A 16,181-nucleotide genomic window follows, 5' to 3' on the forward strand; every position below is an offset into this window, starting at 1 on the left:
TATTTCCTTATATTGTTAAATATAACTCTTTTACGGGGTTATTCCTTATATTGATGAATATAACCCGTTTATGGGATTGTTTTCTAATACTTATAAATATACCTCTCTTACGGGGTTGTTTTCTCATACTAAAAAATTTACTCCTTCTACAAGGCTGTTTGCTTGGACTCGTAGTTATACTACTTTTACGAGGTTGTTTTCTCAGATTCATAAATATACATGTTTTACGGGGTTATTTTCTTATATTAATAAATATACCACTTTTACAGGGTCGTTTTCTCGTATTAAATTATTAGCACTATTAGGGGGTTGTTTTCTCAAATTTAGAAATATACACGTTTTACAGGGTTATTTTCTTACATTGATAAATATACTCCTTTTACGGGGTTGATTTCTCATATTATAAAATTAACCCATTTAAGGTGTTGTTTTCTCATACTCACAAATATACTAAAATTATGGGGTTATTTTCTCCGATTAATAAATATCCCTATATTACGAGGTTGATTTCTAAATTTAGAAATATACCCCTCTTACGGGGTTGTTTTCTCATATTAAAAAATTCACCCCTTCTACGAGGTTGTTTTCTTATACTAGTAATTACACTACTTTTACGGGGTTGTTTTTTCAGATTCATAAATATACATGTTTTACGGAGTGTTTTCTTATATTGATAAATATACCACTTTTATGGTGTCGTTTTCTCATATTAAATTATTACCAATATTTTGGGATTTTTTCTCAAATTGATAAATATACACGTATTACGGGGTTGTTTTCTTAGACTAGGAATTACACTACTTTTACGGGGTTATTTTCTAGGTTCATAAATATACACGTTTTACGGAGTTATTTTCTGAATATTGATAAATATACCACATTTACGGGGTCGTTTTCTCATATGAAATTATTATCACTATTATGGGCTTATTTTCTCAAATTCATAAATATACAGGTTTTACGGAGTTATTTCCATATATTGACAAATATAACCCTTTTATGGGGTTGTTTTCTCTTATTATAAAATTAACCTATTTAAGAGGTTGTTTTCTCATACTCACAAATATGCTATAATTACAGGGTTATTTTCTCAGATTCATAAATATCACCACATTAAAGGGTCGTGTTTTCTAATGTTTATAAATATATCCCCTTACCGAGTTATTTTCTCATACTAAAAAATTTACCCCTTCTACAGGGCTGTTTTCTTAGATTGGCAATTACACTACTTTTACGGGGTTGGTTTTTTTTTAGATTCATAAATATACACCTTTTACGGAGTAATTTTTCTAATATTGATAAATATACCACTTTTACGTGATTGTTTTCTCATATTAAATTATTAGCACAAATAAGGGGTTATTTTCTCAATTCATAAATATACACGTTTTGCGGAGATATTTTTTTATATTGACAAATCTACCCCTTTTACAAGGTTGTTTTCTCATATTATAAAATTAACCCATTTAAGGGGGTGTTTTCTCATACTCATATATATACCATAATTAAGGGGTTATTTTTTCAAATTCATAAATATTCCTGTATTACAGGGTTGTTTTCTAATGTTTATAAATATACCCCCTTACATAGTTATTTTCTCATATTAAAAAATTTACCCCTTCTTCGGGGCTGCTTTCTTAGACTGGCAATTACACTACTTTAATAGGATTATTTTTTCAAATTCATAAATATATACCTTTTACGAAGTTATTTTCTTAATATTGATAAATACACCACTTTTACGAGGTCATTTTTTCATATTTAATTATTAGCACTATTATGAGGTTGTTTTCTCAAATTGATAAATATATACATTTTACGGGGTTATTTTCGTATGTTGACAAATATACCCCATTTACGGGGTTGTTTTCTCATATTATAAAATTAACCCATTTAACGGGTTGTTTTCTCATACTCACAAATAAATCAACATTACGAGGTTATTTTATCCGATTAATAAACATCTCCATATTACGGAGTTATTTTCTGATATTTATAAATATACCTCTCTTTTACCCCTTCGACAAGGTTGTTTTCTTAGACTCGCAATTACACTACTTTTACGGGGTTATTTTCTCAGATTCATAAATATACACATTTTACGAGGTTAATTTCTTATATTGATAAATATACCACTTTTACGGGGTCGTTTTCCTATATTAAATTAGTAGCACCATTTAAGGGGTTATTTTTTGAGACTCATATATATACCACAATTATGGAGTTATTTTCTCAAATTCATATATATACCCCAATTACGGGGTTGTTCTCTAATATTTATAAATATATCCCTCTTACGGGGTTGTTTTGTCATATTAAAAAATTTACCCCTTCTATGATGATGTTTTCTTAGCCTTGCAATTACACTAATTTTACGGGGTTGTTTTCTCAAATTCATAAATATACACATTTTACAGAGTAATTTTCTTATATTGGTAAATATACCACTTCTATGGGATCGTTTTCTCATATTAAGTTATTAGCACTATTATGGAGTTATTTTATCAAATTGATAAATATAGACATTTTACGGGATTATTTCCTTATATTGACAAATATACCCCTTTTACGAGGTTATGCTCATATTATAAAATCAACCCATTTAAGGAATTATTTTCTCATACTCACAAATATACCACAATTACAGGGTTACTTTCTCAGATTTACAAATATCACCGTATTACGGGATTGTTCTCTAATATTTATAAATATACCCCTCTTATGGGGTTGTTTTCTCATATTAAAAAAATTACCGCTTCTAAGGGAATGTTTTCTTAGACTAGCAATTACACTACTTTTACGGGGTTATTTTCTCATATTCATAAATATACACGTTTTACGGGGTTATTTTCTTATATTTGTAAATATACCACTTCTACGAGATCGCTTTCTCATATTAAATTATTAGCACTATTATGGGGTTATTTTCTCAAATTGATAAATGTACATGTTTTATGAGATTATTTTCTTATATTGAAAAATATACTCCTTTTACGGGGTTGTTTTCTCATATCATAAAATTAACCCATTTAAGAGGTTGTTTTCTCATACTCACAGATATACCAAAATTACATGGTGATTTTCTTCGATTGATAAATATCCCTGTATTATGGGGTGATTTTCTAATATTTATAAATATACCCCTCTTACGGGGTTATTTTTTCATATTAAAAAAATTTTACCCCTTATACAAGGCTGTTTTCTTAGACATGCAATTACATTACTTTTTCGGGGCCATTTTCTTAGTTTCATAAATATACACATTTACGGGGCCATTTTCTTATATTAAATTATTAGCACTATTATTGGGTTCTTTTCTCAAATACATAAATATACACGTTTTACGGGTTATTTTCTTATATTGACAAATATACGCCTTTTACGGGGTTGTTGTCTCATATTAAAAAATTAATAAATTTTAGGGGTTGTTTCATCATACTCACAAATATACCATAATTACGGGGTTATTTTCTTAGGTCCATAAATATCCCCGTATTACAGGGTTATTTTCTCATATCAAAATATTTATCCCTTGTCCGAAGCTGTTTTCTTAGACCGGTAATTACACTACTTTTACTTGGTTGTTTTATCAGATTTATAAATATACACGTTTTACGAAATTATTTTCTTATATTGATAAATATACCACTTTTATAGGGTCGATGTCTAATATTAAATTATTAGCACTATTATGGAATTATTTTTTTAAATTCATAAATATACATGTTTGACGAAGTTATTATCTTATATTGATAAATATATCACTTTTACAGGGTCATTTTCTAATATTAAATTATTAGCATTATTATGGGGTTATTTTCTCAAATTCATAAATATACTTGTTTTATGAAGTTATTTTCTTATATTGACAAATATACCCCTTTTACGGGATTGTTTTCTCATATTAAAATATTTCTCCCTTGTACGAGGCTATTTTCTTAGACTGACAATTACACTACTTTTACAGGGTTATTTTCTCTGATTTAAAAACATACATGTTTACGGAGTTATTTTCTTATATTGATAAATATACCACTTTTACAGGGTCATTTTTTCATTAAATTAATAGTAATATTATGGGGTTATTATCTCAAATTCATAACTATACACGTTTTACAAAGTTATTCTCTTATATTGACAAATATACCCTTTTTACGGGGATGCTTTCTCGTATTATAAAATTAACCTATTTAAGGGATTGTTTTCTCATATTCACAAATATACCAATATTATGGGGTTATTTTCTCATATTTATAAATATCACTATATTACGGGGTTGTTTTCTAATATTTATAAATATACCACTCTTACGAGGTAGTTTTCTCGTATTAAAAAAATTATCCTTTCTACAGAGGCGATTTTCTTATCCTCGCATTTACACTACTTTTACGGGGGTTGTTTTCTGAAGATTCATAAATATACACATTTTACAGGGTTATTTTCTTATATTGGTAAATCTACCATTCCTACAGGATCGCTTTCTTGTATTAAATTATTAGCACTATTATGGGGTTATTTTCTCAAATTGTTAAATATACACGTTTTATGGGATTATTTTCTTATATTGACAAATATACCACTTTTACGGGGTTGTTTTCTCATATTATAAAATTAATCCATTTAAGAGGTTGCTTTCTCATACTCATAGATATACCAAAATTACATGGTTATTTTCTCCAGTTCAGAAATATAACCGTATTATGGGGTTGTTTTCTAATATTTATAAATATATCCCTCTTATGAGGTTGTTTACTCATATTAAAAAAATTTACCGCTTATAAAAGGTTGTTCTTTTAGAATCGCAATTACACTACTTTTTCGGGGCAGTTTTCTCGGATTCATAAATATACACGTTTTACGGGGTTATTTTCTTATATTGATAAATATAGCACTTTTACGGGGACATTTTCTTATATTAAATTATTAGCACTATTATTGGGTTGTTTTCTCAAATTTATAAATATACACGTTTTACGAGATTATTTTCTTATATTGACAAATATACCCCTTTTACGGGTTGTCTTCTCATATTATAAAATTAACCTATTTAAGGGGTTGTTTTTTCATATTCACAAATATACCACAATTACGGCGTCATTTTCTCAGATTCATAAATATCACCGTATTACAGGGTTATTTTTTAATATTTATAAATATATCCCTCTTATGGGGTTGTTTTCTCATATTAAAAAATTTACGCCTTCTACGAGGATGTTTTCTTAAAATGGCAATTACACTACTTTTACAGGGTTGTTTTCTCAGATTCATAAATATACACGTTTTACGGGGTTATTTTCTTATATTGATAAATATACCACTTTGATAGGGTCGTTTTCTCATATTAAATTATTAGCACTATTATGGGGTTGTTTTCTCAAATTCATAAATATACACGTTTTATGGGATTATTTTCTTATATTGACAAATATACCCCTTTTACGGGGTTCTTTTCTCATATTAAAAAATTAATAAATTTTAGGGGTTCGTAAATTCATAAATTTATATGTTTTACGGGGTTATTTTCTTATATTGATAAATCTCTTTTATGGGGTTGATTTCTCATATTATAAATTAACCCATTTAAGGAGTTGTTTGCTAATACTCATAAATATACCAAAATTATATTGTTATTTTCTCCAATTGATAAATATCCCTGTATTAAGTGGTTGTTTTCTAATATTTATAGATATACCCCTCTTACGAGGTTCTTTTCTCATATGAAAAAATTTACCCCTTTTACGCGGCTGTTTTCTTAGACTAGCAATTACACTACTTTTACGGGATGGTTTTTTTCAGATTCATAAATATACACTTTTTATGGAATTATTTTCTTAATATTGATAAATATACTACTTTTACGGGATCGTTTTCTCATATTAAATTATTAGTACTATTATGGGTATATTTTCTCAAATTTATAAATACACATATTTTATGGGGTTATATTCTTATATTGAGAAATATACCCCTTTTAAGGGGTTGTTTTATCATATTTTAAAATTAACCCATTTAAGGGGTTGTTTTCTCATACTCACAAATATACCATAATTGCAGGGTTATTTTCTTAGATTCATAAATATCACCTATTACGAGGCTGTTTTCTAATATTTATAAATCTATTCCTTTACGGGGTTGTTTTCTCATATTAAAAATTTACTCCTTCTACAAGGCTGTTTTCTTAGACAGGCAACTACACTACTTTAACAGGGTTATTTTCTCAGATTCATAAATATACACGTTTTACGAGGTTAATTTCTTGTATTGATAAATATACCACTTTGATGGGGTTATTTTCTCATATTAAATTATTAGCATTATTATGGGGTTATACCACTAATGTGCTCACAATTATACCTCAAATGTGGGGTTATTTTTTCAGATTCATAAATATACACGTTTTACAGGATTATTTTCTTATATTGACAAATATATCCCTTTTACTGGATTTGTTTCTCTTATTATAAAATTAACCCATTTAAGGGGTTATTTTCTAATACTCACAAATATATCACAATTACGAGGTTATTTTTTCAGATTGATAAATATTATCGTATTACGATGTTGTTTTCTAATACTTATAAATATACCCCTCTTACGGGGTTATTTTCTCGTATTAAAAAATTTACCCCTTCTACGTGGCTATTTTCTTAGACTGGTAATTACACTATTTTTACGAGGTTCTTTTGTTAGAGTCTAAATATACACGTTTTACGAGGTCATTTCTTATATTAAAAAATATACCACTTTTACGGGGTCGTTTTCTCATATTAAATTATTAGCACTATTATGGGGTCGTTTTCTCAAATTGATAAATACATACATTCTACGAGGTTATTTTCTTATATTGACAAATATACCCCTTTTACGGGGTTGTTTTCTCATATTATAAAATTAACCAATTTAAGGGGTTGTTTTCTCAGATTCATAAATATACCACAATTACGAGGTTATTTTTTCAAATTTAAATAATTACCCTTCTACGAGGCTGTTTTCTTGGACTCGCAATTGCACTACATTTATGGGATTATTCTCTCAGATTCATAAATATACACGTTTTATAGGGTTACTTTCTTATATTCATAAATATGCCACTATTACGGTGTCGTTTTCTCATATTAAATTATTAGCACTATTATGGGGTTGTTTCTCAAATTCATAGATATACACATTTTATGGGATTATTTTCTTATATTGACAAATCTACCCATTTTACGGGGTTGTTTTATGATATTATAAAATTAACCAATTTAAGGGGTTATTTTCTCATACTCACAAATATACCACAATTATGGCGTTATTTTCTCAGATTCATAAATATTCCCGTATTACGGGGTTATTATCTCATATTAAAAGATTTACCCCTTCTACGAGGCTGTTTTCTTGGATTGGGAATTGCACTATTTTTACGGGATTATTAAATTATTAGCATTATTAGGAATTATTTTCTCAAATTCATAAATGTACACGTTTTACGGGACTATTTTCTTATATAGACACATATACCCATTTTACGGGGTTATTTTTTCATATTATAAAATTAACCCATTTAAGTGGTTGTCTTCTCATACTCACAAATATACCATAATTACGAGGTTATTTTCTTAGATTCATAAATATCACCATATTATGGGGTTGTTTTCTCATATTAAAAAATCTAACTCTTCTATGATGTTTTCTTAGACTGGCAATTACACTACTTTAATGGAATTATTTTTTCAGATTTATAAATATACACATTTTACGGGGTTATTTTATTATATTGATAAATATACCACTTTTACAAGGTCATTTTCTCATATTAAATTATTAGCACTATTATGTATTATTTTCTCAAATTCAAAAATATACACGTTTCACACGGTTATTTTCTTATATGACAAATATACTCCTTTTACGGGGTTATTTTCTCATCTTATAAAATTAACCCATTTAAGGGATTGTTTTCTAATATTTATAAATGTACCCCACTTACGGGGTTGTTTTCCCATATTAAGACATTTACCCCTTCTACGAGGCTGTTTTCTTATATTGGCAATTATACAACTTTTTCAGGATTATTTTCTCATATTCATAAATATACACGTTTTACGAAGTTATTTTCTTTTATTGATAAATATACCACTTTTATGGGATCATTTTTTTATATTAAATTATTAGCACTATTATCGGTTGTTTTCTCAAATTCATAAATATATACGTTTTACGAGGTTATTTTCTTATATTGACAAATATACCCCTTTTACGGGGTTGATTTCTCATATTATAAAGTAAACCTATTTAAGGGGTTGTTTTCTCATACTCACAAATATACTACAAGTACGGGGTTATTTTCTCATATTCATAAACATTACCGTATTACAGGGTTGTTTTCTAATATTTATAAATATACTCCTTTTACGGGGTTGTTTTCTCATATTAAAAAATTTACCCCTTGTACGGGAAAGTTTTCTTAAACTGGCAATTACACTACTTTTCCAATGTTATTTTCTCATATTCTTTAATATACATGTTTTACGAGGTTATTTTCTTATATTGATAAATATACCATTTTCTTAGACTGGCAATTACACTACTTTATTTTCTTTTATTGATAAATATACCACTTTTATAGGGTCGTTATCTCATATTAAATTATTAGCACTATTATGGGTTGTTTTGTCAAATTCATAAATATAGACATTTTATGTGGTTATTTTCTTATATTAATAAATATACCCTTTTTACGGGGTTGATTTCTCGTATTATAAAGTAAACCTATTTAAGGGGTTGTTTTCTCATACTCACAAATATACCACAAGTACGAGATTATTTTTCGAGACTCATATATATCCCCGTATTACGGGTTGTTTTCTCATATTAAAACATTTACCCTTTCTACAAGGCTTTTTTTAGACCCGCAATTACATTACTTTTACGGGGTTATTTTCTTAGATTCATAAATATACATGTTTTACGGAGTTACTTTCTTTTATTGATAAATATAATACTTTTACGGGGTTATTTTCTCATATTAAATTATTAGCACTATTATGGGTTATTTTCTCAAATTTAAAAATATACACGTGTCACAGGGTCATTTTCTTATATTGACAAATATACCCCTTTTGTGGGGTTATTTTCTCATATTATAAAATTAACCCATTTAAGGGGTTGTTTTCTCAAACTCACAAAAATACCACAATTACGGGGTTAGTTTCTCATATTCATAAATATCACCGTATTACGGGGTTGTTTTCTAATATTTATAAATATACCCCTATTACGGGGTTGTTTTCCCATATTAAGACATTTACCCCTTCTACGAAGCTGTTTTCTTATATTGGCAATTATACAACTTTTTCGGGATTATTTTCTCATATTCATAAATATACACATTTTACAAAGTTATTTTCTTTTATTGATACATATACCACTTTTATGGGATCATTTTTTCATATTAAATTATTAGCACTATTATCAGTTGTTTTCTCAAATTCATAAATATATACGTTTTACGTGGTTATTTTCTTATATTGACAAATATTCCCCTTTTACGGGGTTGATTTCTCATATTATAAAGTAAACCTATTTAAGGGGTTGTTTTCTCATACTCACAAATATAATATAAGTACGGGGTTATTTTCTCATATTCATAAACATTACCGTATTACAGGGTTGTTTTCTAATATTTATAAATATACCCTTTTTACGTGGTTGTTTTCTCATATTAAAAAATTTACCCCTTGTACGGGAAAGTTTTCTTAGACTGGCAATTACACTACTTTTCTGATGTTATTTTCTCATATTCTTTAATATACATGTTTTACGAGGTTATTTTTTTATATTGATAAATATACCATTTTTTTGGGTCGTTTCTCATATTAAGTTATTAGCACTATTATGGGGCTGTTTTCTAAAATTTATAAATATACACGTTTAACGAGGTTATCTTCTTATATTTACAAATGTACCCCTTTTACAGGGTTGTTTTCTCATATTATTAAACTAACCCATTTAAGGAGTTGTTCTCTCATACTCATAAATATACCACAATTACGGGGTTATTTTCTCATATTAAAAAATTTACCCCTTCTACGATGTTGTTTTCTTAGATTGGCAATTACACTATTTTGACGAGATTTTTTTCTCAGATTTATAAATATACAAATTTGACGAGGTTATTTTCTTAAATTGATAAATATACCACTTTTACGGGGTCGTTCTATCATATTAAATATTAGCACTATTATGGGTTGTTTTATGAAGATAAGAAATATTCACCTTTCATGGGGTTATTTTCTTATATTGAGAAATATACTCCTTTTATGGGGTTATTTTCTCATATTATAAAATTAACCCATTTAAGGGGTTGTTTTCTAATATTTATAAATATAGCCCTTTTACGGGGTTGTTTTCTCATATTAAATCTTTTACCCTTGTACGAGGCTGTTTTCTTAGATTGGCAATTATACTACTTTTCCGGGGTTCTTTTTTTAGATTCATAAATATAAACGTTTTACGAAGTTATTTTCTTTTATTAATAAATATACCAGTTTTACGGGTTCATTTTCTCATATTAAATTATTAGCACTATTATGGATTGTTTTGTCAAATTCATAAATATACATATTTTACGAGATTATTTTCTTATATTGATATATATACACCTTTTATGGGGTTGATTTCTCATATTATAAAATTAACCCATTTAAGGGGTTGTTTTTTCATACTCACAAATATACCCCGTAGTTCATACTCACAAATATACCATAATTACGGGGTTATTTTCTAATATTTATAAATATACCCTTCTTACGGGGTTGTTTTCTCATATTAAAAAATTTACCCCTTCAACGGGGCTGTTTTTTTAGATTGGCAATTACACTACTTTTACGAGGTTGTTTTGTCAGATTCATAAATATACATATTTTATGAGATTATTTTCTTGTATTGACAAATATAACCTTTTGACGGGGTTATTTTCTCATATTATAAAATTAACCAATTTAAGGGGTTGTTTTCTCATACTTACAAATATACCTTAATTACGGGGTTGGTATCTCAAATTAAATAGTGTGCACGTTTCACGAGGTTATTTTATTATATTGACAAATATACTCCTTTTGCTGAGTTATTTTCTCATATTATAAAATTAACTCATTTAAGGGGTTGTTTTGTAATATTTATAAATATATCCCTCTTATAGGGTTTTTCTCATAAATATTTCCGTATTACAAGGTTATTTTCTCATATTAAAACATTTACTCCATCTAAGAGGCTGTTTTCTTAGACTGGCAATTACACTACTTTTATGAGGTCGTTTTCTAATATTAAATTATTAGCACTGTTATGGGTTGTTTTCTCAAATTCAAAAAATATACACGTTTAACGAGGTTATTTTCTTATATTGACAAATATACTCCTTTTACGTGGTTGTTTTCTCATATTATAAAATTAACCCATTTAAGGGTTATTTTCTCATATTTATAAATATACCCCACTTACGGGGTTGTTTTCTCATATTAAAACATTTACCCCTTCTACGACGCTGTTTTCTTATATTGGCAATTATACAACTTTTTCGGGATTATTTTCTCGTATTCATAAATATACACGTTTTATGAAGTTATTTTCTTTTATTGATAAATATACCACTTTCACGGTGTCGTTTTCTCATATTAAATTATTAGCACTATTATGGGTTGTTTTGTCAAATTCATAAATATATACGTTTTACAGGGTTATTTTCTTATATTGACAAATAAATCCCTTTTTACGGGGTTGATTTCTTATATTATAAAGTAAACCTATTTAAGGGGTTGTTTTCTCATACTCACAAATATACCACAAGTTCGGGATAAATATTACCGTATTACAGGGTTGTTTTCTAATATTTATAAATATACCCCTCTTACGGGGTTGTTTTCTCATATTAAAAGTTTTACCCCTTGTATGGGGATGTTTTCTTAGACTGGCAATTACACTACTTTTCCGAGGTTGTTTCCTCAGATTCTTTAATAAACATGTTTTACGAGGTTATTTTCTTATATTGATAAATATACCACTATTATGGGGTTGTTTCTCATATTAAGATATTAGCACTATTATGGGGTTGTTCTCTAAAATTTATAAATATACACGTTTTACGAGGTTATTTTCTTATATTTACAAATGTACCCCTTTTATAGGGTTGTTTTGTCATATTATAAAATTAACCCATTTAAGGGGTTGTTTTCTCATACTCACAAATATACCACAATTACGAGGTTATTTTCTCATATTCATAATATATCCATATATTACGGGGTTGTTTTCTCATATTAAAAAATTTACCCCTTCCACGATGTTGTCTTCTTAGACTGGCAATTACACTACTTTGACGGGATTTTTTTCTCAAATTTATAAATATACACATTTTACGAGGTTATATATTGATAAATATACCATTTTTACGGGGTCGTTTTCTCATATTAAATTATTAGCACTATTATGGGTTATTCTCTGAAGTACCAAAATATACATGTTTCATGGGGTTATTTTCTTATATTGACAAATATACTCTTTTTACAGGGTTATTTCCTCATATTATAAAATTAACCCCTTTAAGGGGTTGTTTTTTAATATTTATAAATATAGCCCTCTTACGGGGTTGTTTTCTTATATTAAAACATTTATCCCTTCTACGAGGCTGTTTTATTAGATTGGCAATTACACTACTTTTTCGAGGTTGTTTTCTCAGATTCATAAATATAAATATCTTACGAAGTTATTTCCTTTTATTAATAAATATACCAGTTTTACGGGTTCATTTTCTCATATTAAATTATTAGCACTATATGGATTTTTTTGTCAAATTCATAAATATACATATTTTACGAGATTATTTTCTTATATTGACATATATACACCTTTTATGGGGTTGATTTCTCATATTATAAAATTAACCCATTTAAGGGGTTGTTTTCTCATACTCACAAATATACCATAATTACGGGGTTATTGTCTCAGATTCATAAATATCCATGTATTATGGGGTTGTTTTCTTATATTAAAAAATCTACCACTTCTACGATATTGTTTTCTTAGACTGGCAATTACACTACTTTGACGGGATTGTTTTCTCAAATTTATAAATATACACATTTTACGGGGTCTTTTTCTTAGATTGATAAATATACCACTTTATGGGGTCGTTCTCTCATATTAAATTATTAGCACTATTATGGATTGTTTTCTCAAATTAGAAAATATACACGTTTTATGGGATTATTATCTTATATTGACAAATATACTCCTTTTACGGGGTTATTTTCTCGTATTATAAAATTAACCCATTTAAGGGGTTCTCTTCTAATATTTATAAATATACCCATCTTACAGGGTTGTTTTCTTATATTAAAATATTTACCCCTTCTACGAGGCTGTTTCCTTATACTGGCAATTACACTACTTTTCCGGGGTTTTTTTTTAGTTTCATAAATATAAAAGTTTTATAAAGTTATTTTCTTTTATTGATAAATATACCACTTTTACGGGGTCGTTTTCTCATATTAAATTAGTAGCACTATTATGGGTTGTTTTGTCAAATTCATAAATATATACGTTTTCGGGATTATTTTCTTATATTGATAAATATACCCCTTTTACGGGGTTGATTTCATATTATGTTAGAAACCCATTTAAGGGTTATTTTCTCATACTCACAAATATACCAGTACGGGGTTATTTTCTCATATTCATAAATATTACTCAGTTATAGGTTGTTTAATATTTATAAATATACCCTTCTTACGAGGTTGTTTTCTCATATTAAAAAATTTACCCCTTGTACGGGGATGTTTTCTTAGACTGGCAATTACACTACTTTTTCGGGGTTATTTTCTCATATTCTTTAACGTACATGTTTTATAAGATTATTTTCTTATATTGATAAATATATCATTATTATGGGGTCGTTTCTCATTAAATTATTGAAGATTTTACAATGCTTTTCCTCAAATTTATAAATATATATCGCCCACGAGGTTATTTTCTTATATTTACAAATGTACCCCTTTTATGGGGTTGTTTTCTCATATTATAAAATTAACCCATTTATGGGGTTGTTTTCTCATACTCACAAATATACCACAATTACGGGGTTATTTTCTCATATTCATAAATATCCCTGACGGTTGCCTCTATATTAAAACATTTACCCCTCTACAAGGCTGTTTTCTTAAACTCGCAATTACACTACTTTTACGGGGTTGTTTTCTCATATTCATAAATATACACGTTTTACGGAGTTATTTTCTTTTATTAATAAATATACTACTTTTACGCGGTCATTTTCTCATATTAAATTATTAGCACTATTATAGGTTATTTTCTCAAATTCACAAATATACAAGTGTCACGGGATCATTTTTTTATATTGACAAATATATCCCTTTTACGGGATTATCTTCTTATATTATAAAATTAACCCATTTAAGGGGTTGTTTTCTCATACTCACAAAAATACCACAATTACGGAGTTATTTTCTCAGATTCATAAATATCACCATATTACGAGGTTATTTTCTAATATTTATAAATATACCCCTCTTACGGGGTTGTTTTTTCATATTAAAAACTTTACTCTTTTTACAAGGCTGTTCTCTTAGACTGGCAATTACGCTACTTTTACAGGGTTGTTTCTTAGATTCATAAAAATACACGTTTTTACAGGGTTATTTTCTTATTTTGATAAATATACCACTTTAACGTGGTCATTTTCTCATATTAAATTATTAGTACTATTATAGAGTTATTTTCTGAGATTTATAAATATCACCATATAATGGGGTTGTTCTCTAATATTTATAAATATACCCCTCTTATGGGGTTGTTTTCTCATATTAAAAAATTTACCCTTTCTACGCGGTTGTTTTCTTAGCCTCGCAATTACATTACTTTTACGGGATTGTTTTCTCAAATTCATAAATATATACATTTTATGGGTTTATTTTCTTATATTGATAAATATTCTCCTTTTACGGGGTCTTTTTCTAGTATTTCTAAATATACCCCTCTTACGAGGTTGTTTTCTCATATTGAAAAATTTACCTTGTCTAAGAGGTTGTTTTCTTAGACTGGAAAGTACACTACTTTTACAGGGTTGTTTTTTCATATTCATAAATATACGCTATTTACGGGGTTATTTTCTTATATTAAAAAATTTACCCCTTCTACGGGGCTGTTTTCTTAGACTAGCAATTATGCTACTTTTACAGGGTTGTTTCTCACATTCTTAAAAATACATGTTTTACGGGGTTATTTTCTTATTTTGATAAATATACCACTTTGATGTATGGCCATTTTCCTCACATTAAATTTTATTAGCACCATTATAAGTTATTATTTCTCCAGATTCTTATAACATCACCGTATTACGGGATTATTTTCTAATATTTATAAATATACCCCTCTACTGGGTTATTTTCTCATATTAAAAAATTTACCCTTCTAACTTCCATTTTGTGATTGCACCAAGCACTACTTTACTGGGTTGGTTAGATTATAAATATACATATTCATTTATGAGATTAGTTTGTATTCATAAACATACCAATTTCACGGTTATTTCTTAACATTAAACTATTGGTTAATACTATGGGGTTGTTTTCCAAATCTATAAATATACATCGCTTTTAATACGGATTATTTTCTTATATTGACAAATATACCCCTTTTATGGGGTTGTTTTCTCATATTATAAAATTAACCCATTTAAGGGGTTATTTTATCATACCCACAAATATACCAAAATTACGTTGTTATTTTCTCTAATTGATAAATATTTCCCTATTACGGGGTTGTTTTCTAATATTTATAAATATACCCCTCTTACGGGGTTGTTTTCTCATATTAGAAAATTTATCCCTTCTACGAGGCTGTTTTCTTAAATGGCAATTACACTACTTTTACGAGGTTGTTTTCTCATATTAATTTATTACCACTATTATGGCGTTATTTTCTCAAGTTCATAAATATACACATTTTACAGGGTTATTTTCTTATATTGAGAAATATACCCCTTTTATGGGGTTGTTTTCTCATATTATAAAATTAACCCATTTAAGGGGTTATTTTCTTATACTCAGAAATATACCACAATTATGGGATTATTTTATTCTCATATTGATAAGTAGCAATACGTAACTGAACGTGGAAGTACA

This window comes from Ricinus communis, chromosome 4, assembly GCF_019578655.1.
Source record: "Ricinus communis isolate WT05 ecotype wild-type chromosome 4, ASM1957865v1, whole genome shotgun sequence".
In the NCBI taxonomy this organism is placed as follows: domain Eukaryota; kingdom Viridiplantae; phylum Streptophyta; class Magnoliopsida; order Malpighiales; family Euphorbiaceae; genus Ricinus; species Ricinus communis.